Genomic DNA, 7134 nt, shown 5'->3' on the forward strand with positions numbered 1-7134 from the left:
GTTCATAAGGCATGCCAAAACATTAGTATTTTACTGATCCAGTCAATTCTTCCACCAAAGGGAATATGGAATAGAATTCACCTAGGTTTATGATTTGCAGATTATGACGCCTGTGCTACATTGAAGCATAAATGCATTGCTCATTTTTCCCGCAACCAAACCATTAAAATTACGAGAAATTTTTTTCCAATTATCGTTTGGTCACAACTTGAATTAAAACACATAAAAACAACACCCAGCCTATTAAAATTAGAATCTTGAAACTCATTCAGCCACAAAGTCTCCATAAAATTTTGGACTAATAATGGGAATTAGACAAACTTACCCCATGCTATGCAATATTGAAATAACACAAAACTTAATTAGTTTTGCTTATAAAAATTTAAGCTCTATCTATGAGGAAAAAAAATGTTAGGAAAGTAAGATCAATGAGCCATATATGTGTTCTCTATGAACTGTTTATATAATAATATGGATGCCCTCCCTCAAGCTCATTACTACCCAAATGCTACAATCCATTAAAAATCCTGCATTATTACATTCTAATTAAAATTAGAATAAAGATTTGTAAGTTCTTGACACTAACTAACTAATAAAACATCTCCTTCATTTGCATGTGTCACACATTTGGCGCGTGTAACTCCAATATAAATTGCATGTCCATCTTAACAATTTTGCAAAGGCAGAAATTTTTGGACGGAGGTAGGGGAAATTTGGTTCAAGGATTTCTTCAAATACTATTACAGGAATTGAGAAAGGAAAGAGAAATGGATGGCTTTTGTTACGTTTGCTTTGGGCTGAACAGGTGTAACATGCGGGCCAATTAGTGGCTTTTATTATGATTGTTTCGGGTTGAATAGGTGTATAGGTGAGTCTTCCCGACGCAACGTACGGTATTTTAAAGAAAAAATTGTAAACGTGGCAGCATTTTAAATGGTCATTTTTCTTATTTGTCATTACCTCCTTAATTCTAGGAACTTATTTTCTCTCAGCTTCTGCTATTATATATATATAGATATATAGATTGGTTAGGGGATATATATATAATTCATTCGGTTATGGTAGCCTATGGTTTTGTCATGTAACACGTTCAAGAGAAATTGTAAAATAGTCCGTGTATCGCACAGGACATCATCTAGTTTAAATTAACTATAAGAGGATTATAGCTAAAGTTAATTTTCACAATGATGATGGACAAATTCAAGCTCTCAACATCGAAATCAATCATGAGTCTCAACAAAATTGGTTTATTCCTAACAATATGAAGAAAGGAATGAGGAAGCTACTTTACCTCTTGAATTAACATCAATAAGCCTATAAAAACAAGAGCAAATTACACTTTCCCACAGTAAACTATTATCTTCATTACACTTAACCCATTGAACTATTAGAAATTGAGTTTTATCAATTATTTCTTTGTTTTCTTTGGTCTCTTTCTGTTTAGAATGATAAAGATTGACAGATATCAATCTATGGAAACCAAACAATGACTCATTCCTTATTCCCATGGCTGAACCAAATGGGGCACAACCCCAAAACCCTGTCCACGCTCAAATACAGATGTTCTGGTGTAAGTTCTCATTTTTGTGAAATGAATATTCTCACTTATTACTTCACAACTCATACACCGTTCATAGAAGCATTTCATCAAACCCATAATTTGCTTTACAAACCCACAAACGAAAATACAATCAGAAAATTAAAACAAACCCAAAACAAATCAGTGAAAATACCATGAATCAAGATACACAAACAAATCAAACAAAACCCACAAACAAATCAAACAAAACCCACGAACAAATCAAATGAAACCCCAACAAACTAGATTAAATATCAATGTAATCAAGATATTAACACTTTTTACACTAATGAAACCCAATCAAATGCTCAATCAGTTCAAAAAATTTAATTTCCCAAACAACCAAACAGAATAACATACATGCATTCACCGAAATGACATGAACCACCAAAACCCAGAAAGATCCGAAATTGAAAAACGAAATAGGAAACATCATGAAATTCCAAAACCTAAGATTGAAGTTGGAGAAAGAGAGAGTACCTTAGGCGCATGGTGGTTCAATGGGAGCAGTACTGACTTTGAGTGCCTGACTGTCAATGGAAGCAGAACTGAGTTTCGATGGCTGAGTGTCAATCGCAGCAGCACCTTCGGCACGGCGAGTTTGAGAGCGGAGTGTCTGAGAGTGAGTTGTTTCTGAAATTTTTACAGTGAGGGGAAGAGTTTGAGAGAGCTTGAGAGAGTTTGACAGAGCTTGAGAGAGTTTGAGAGAGCGGTGTCTGAGATTGAGAGATTTTGAACCGGGTCTCTGTAGATTCTTTTAAGTGGGAAGGGAGAGAAACGTTAAAGCGAAAGCGAGTTTATAAAACTCAATTTTTGAAATCGAGTTTTATAAACTCGCTATCCAACTGGACACTTGCGCCATGTCAGCAGATGAAAAACAACAAAAACGAGTCTTAAAACGTCGATTTTTAAATTGAATCTCGAGTTTAAGAAACTCGAGATGCTATTATTACAAATACTTTCGCAACAGGACAACTAACAAAATACTTAGCATATTACAGTTATTTAGCAACGAAAATCTCATTCATAGGCTTTGTGAGCTTTGACTGCCAATAACTTCTAAATTTCCTGAATAGAGGAGGGAGATTAAAAGGTAATCTAAAACAGTAAAAACACAGAAAACACGTATTCAACAAATTTCAAAATAGCAATCAAGAAATACAATGAGACCAGATTTTCTCGTGTGTGTACAACAGAGCAGGAGATACAATAATTACATACGCACACAATTACAAAATTAAAAAAAAAAAAAAATGGTCAGTGCCAAAACTTTCACACGTGTAGGAAAACCCAGATTACAAAAACATTTCTAGTAAAAAAATCCAACTCTTTGATGCTTTGTTGTGACTTGTTACTATAGTTATAGTTCAGCAACAATATGGGCAGTCACCACAAGTTCGAAGCCAGGGATCCAAGCAGGCAGAGTGGAAGCTATGGGAACAGGGCAAGCGTATAAGCGCGTCTCCCTCTATGAATGTCTCCAGACATATACTACAATCCTGTGAAGCTCTTGATACCGCCCCTTCAACCTTGCTGCTGAAAAAACCTCCAGGTGCAAACAATTTAGAGCCTCCTGACTGAGACCAGGTGGCTTCTTCTTTGGTTTTAACAATACTTGTAGCTTCTCGATTCGAGAGGTTAGGCTAGTAATGCTTGAGCCTCCAGCTGACTGACCTGCTGATGCTTGAGTACCCAAGCCTCGATCATCAACAAGCGTTAATACCATGCGCAGGTTGCAACAAACGATATCTATAGTAGCACAAGCAGCAGCAGCAGTAGTGATGATGATGTCAGTAGTATCAGCAGCAGAAATTCACAGCAAATGACAAATAATGATATGAAAATACTTAAAGAGGTTCAAGATACTGAAAAAATCATAAAGATAACGGAAGCCCAAGAAAAATTTGACAAAAATCAAAATTGAATGAGAAACACAATGATTGAAGAAGCCATCCAATGATTGAATAAAATATATAAGGAGAATTTTGTCACAATAAATTACAGTGTCTTGCCCTAACTGCCAGAATTGCTGCCCTATTAATATTAAGTCATAAAATGAGATTGAAGGAATATACTACTCTCTCTGGTAAGTGGGCAACATGTTTACTGAGCTTCATAATAGAACCCGGTGGTGAGAACCAGTATAATTAGCCATTGCAATTAGTAAACCAAGTTCAATTCCTCCAAAGGGGAAACCAAAGCCAAATTCTTGGAGGTCCCCAAAGTTAGGATCACAAATGATGCCTAATTGCACTTTGATTTCAATTTAAAATTTCATAAAGACAGAATCGGTAATCATGACAAAAGAGCTCAAGTGTGACTCATCAATTTTTTAAATGTTATCAATTGAATCAGGGATGTGGAACTCTGGAGATTCCAAAGGGAATTCCATGGATTTGGACAGTTGTCACCATGTCACATCAATCTCACATAAAAAAAAAAAAAAAAATCATATCTAATTAAAAGAAAAAAGTGATAAACCCTTTCAAATGATGTGCCACAACCTCAATTGTCTGTCACAAATCCAATAGGCATGATCAAATGGAGTTACTCCCTCGATCATCCCATTAAACCACCGACCAATTCAGACAATAAGGGATGTTTGGCAAACAACAGAACTAAATCAGTTCTAATACAAGCGGAACCAAATCAAAACTGAACTAGTTTATTTTATTTCGAGTCTGTCTAGAATCATATCAAAACCAGTTTTACTTAATAGGTATGCAAAATTTTCTAATTTAAAACTAGATTATGGTAAGAATATGCATATGAAAACATCTATTTGGTTGTTTTGTTTAAATAACACAACACGTATTTCAATAACATGTATTTCACCCACATGTATTTTCATACCACTTAAACAACTTACTAGAACAACATTACCTAACCGGCCTCATAATTTTTAGAACTTGATTTTGGAGAGAATGTATATATGAAAGAACCACAGTTAAAACTAGTTTTTTAATGGAACATATTGCGTCCCATTTTGAACCAATTTTTTGAACTAAAAAATTAAAACAGTTAAGTTGTTCTTGGTTGGCCTCGTTTTGTGATATGCTAAACATCCCTTAACAGTATAGGGCTGTCAATACAATCCAACATACACACACACTATGCAATTCCTCTAGTCATAAATACTTTTGTCATAAGAAATTTAAATTATGGACATCATGAAGAGGATAATTAACTGTAAGAAAGTTGAAGATTTTTCTGGCCATTCCATAAGGATTAAATGGGTCACTATAACCCAGTTTTTACACATAGATATCGATGAGGGAAAGACGGATGGTGGAAGTTTCTTGAGGATGAAGGTCACTATTGATGTTAACAAACCTCTGTGCAGGGGGAGGTTAATTTCTCTGTCTCATGGCGAGCAAAGTTGGGTGTCTTTCAAGTATGAAAGACTACCCAACATTTGCTACTGGTGTGGGTGCTTGAACCATGGGGACAGAGACTGTGATCTTTGGATTGAGAGTGAAGGCAACCTCACAAAGGAGAGTCAAGCTTATGGGGCATGGATTCGTGCAGCTCCGTTTGTGAAGGGAAGGAATCATGTGGTGAAGGTACCGGGTTTCTACACCACAAAAAAAGCCCAGCAAAAACAGGGGACAAAGGAGCATGGGATGAACTCGCCGGTGGAGCGAAACGGCAGCCAACTCCCCACGATGGCGCACGCACAAGTCGAGGTTACAGCGGGAATCCAGGAGACATTAAATGGGACTTCTGAGGAGTCTGATACAGCGGATGGCACTGCTGAGCTGGTAAAATCCGGTGGCCGAGAATCAGGGGATAGGTTTGAGGAAAGGCTCAAGGAAATTGATATGGAGATGGGGAGATTTGACAAGTTGAGGGGCGTGTTTCCAGGGGATTACATAAAAGAGGAAAGTGTGGGAATAAGAGCAACCACATCAGCTCGTGGAAAAGATTCCGTCTATTTTACTTAAAAAACCTACTTTTTCTATTTTACATCATTACTTTTACAAAACACTCACATCAGTTTATCTATTTTACAAGACTTTTCAATAAAATATTCATTATTCATCAATTTTTTATTATTTTCCCTAATGGTTATACTTTTTTAATTTAAACTTATATTTTAAGTAAACTACCAACACCGGTGGCTCGGCCAATGGAGCCACTTGTGGTGGAGGTTTGATGGCCCACCGGATTGGTGTCTCCAACCATTGTACCGCCATCACCGGTGGGCCGATTGTTGTAATAGTGTCTCCGATGACCGCCGCCGAATCGATGTCTCCGATGACCGCCGCCGAATAGATGTCTCCGACCACCGTATTGCTAGAATCGGTGACCAAACTGATGCTGTCGAATCGATGTCTCCGATCAACAGTCATATTTTTTTTTTTTGACCCAACGGTCATAATTTTTATTGTTATATCCACCTGTCATAATTTTGAAATTCAAACGGTAAATTCAAACCTAACTTTAAACCCAATGGTAAATTCAAACATAAATGTCATATTTTTTTAACTTTAAATCCAATGGTAAATTCAAACTTAAAGGTCATATTTTTTAACTTTAAACCCAATGGTAAATTCAAACCTAAAGGTCATATTTTTTTAACTTTAAACCCAATGGTAAATTCAGACTTAAAGGTCATATTTTTTTTTAACTTTAAACCCAATGGTAAATTCAAACCTAAAGATCATATTTTTTTTAACTTTAAACCCAATGATAAATTCAAACCTAATGGTCATATTTTTTTTAAACTTTAAACCCAATGGTAAATTCAAATCTAAAGATCATATTTTTTAACTTTAAACCCAATGGTAAATTCAAACCTAAATGTTATTTATTTTTATTTTTTTAACTTTAAACCCAATGGTAAATTCAAACCTAAAGATCATATTTTTTTTAACTTTAAACCCAATGGTAAATTCAAACCTAAATGTCATGTCATTTTTTTTTTTTTTTTAACTTTAAAACCAATGGTAAATTCAAACCTAAAGATCATATTTTTTTTTAACTTTAAACCCAATGATAAATTCAAATCTAAAGGTCATATTTTTTTTTAACTTTAAATCCAATGGTAAATTCAAACCTAAAGGTCATATTTTTTAACTTTAAACCCAATGGTAAATTCAAACCTAAAGGTCAAATTTTTGAAATTCAAACTCAAGTCACGTTCTTGCTCTATAAATATGACCATTCTCTCTCTAATTTCCACCCACTTCTACAAAATTATCTATTCCATTCGGTTTTTGTTCTCTCTTAATGGATTTCCATTATGACATTGATTTTATTTTTCCAAATGATGAGCCTCCATTTGACTCATCTTCTGATGATGATGAGATGGAACTTACTCTAGCTATTGCCATAGAAGAATTAAAGAATGAAGGAGCATCAACATCACATCGTTGTTCGGTTCAACCTCGCAGGTTTATCTGGCGTAATCCTTTGCAAGGTCATGATAGGCTTTTCCATGATTATTTTGCTGAAACACCAGTGTATCCTCCTAATGTATTTCGAAGGAGGTTTCGAATGAGTCGTTCTCTTTTTCTACGTAACACACTTGGGTTGTCTTCCCTTCAAAAGAT

Source organism: Quercus lobata, chromosome 11 (assembly GCF_001633185.2).
Source record: "Quercus lobata isolate SW786 chromosome 11, ValleyOak3.0 Primary Assembly, whole genome shotgun sequence".
Lineage (NCBI taxonomy): Eukaryota > Viridiplantae > Streptophyta > Magnoliopsida > Fagales > Fagaceae > Quercus > Quercus lobata.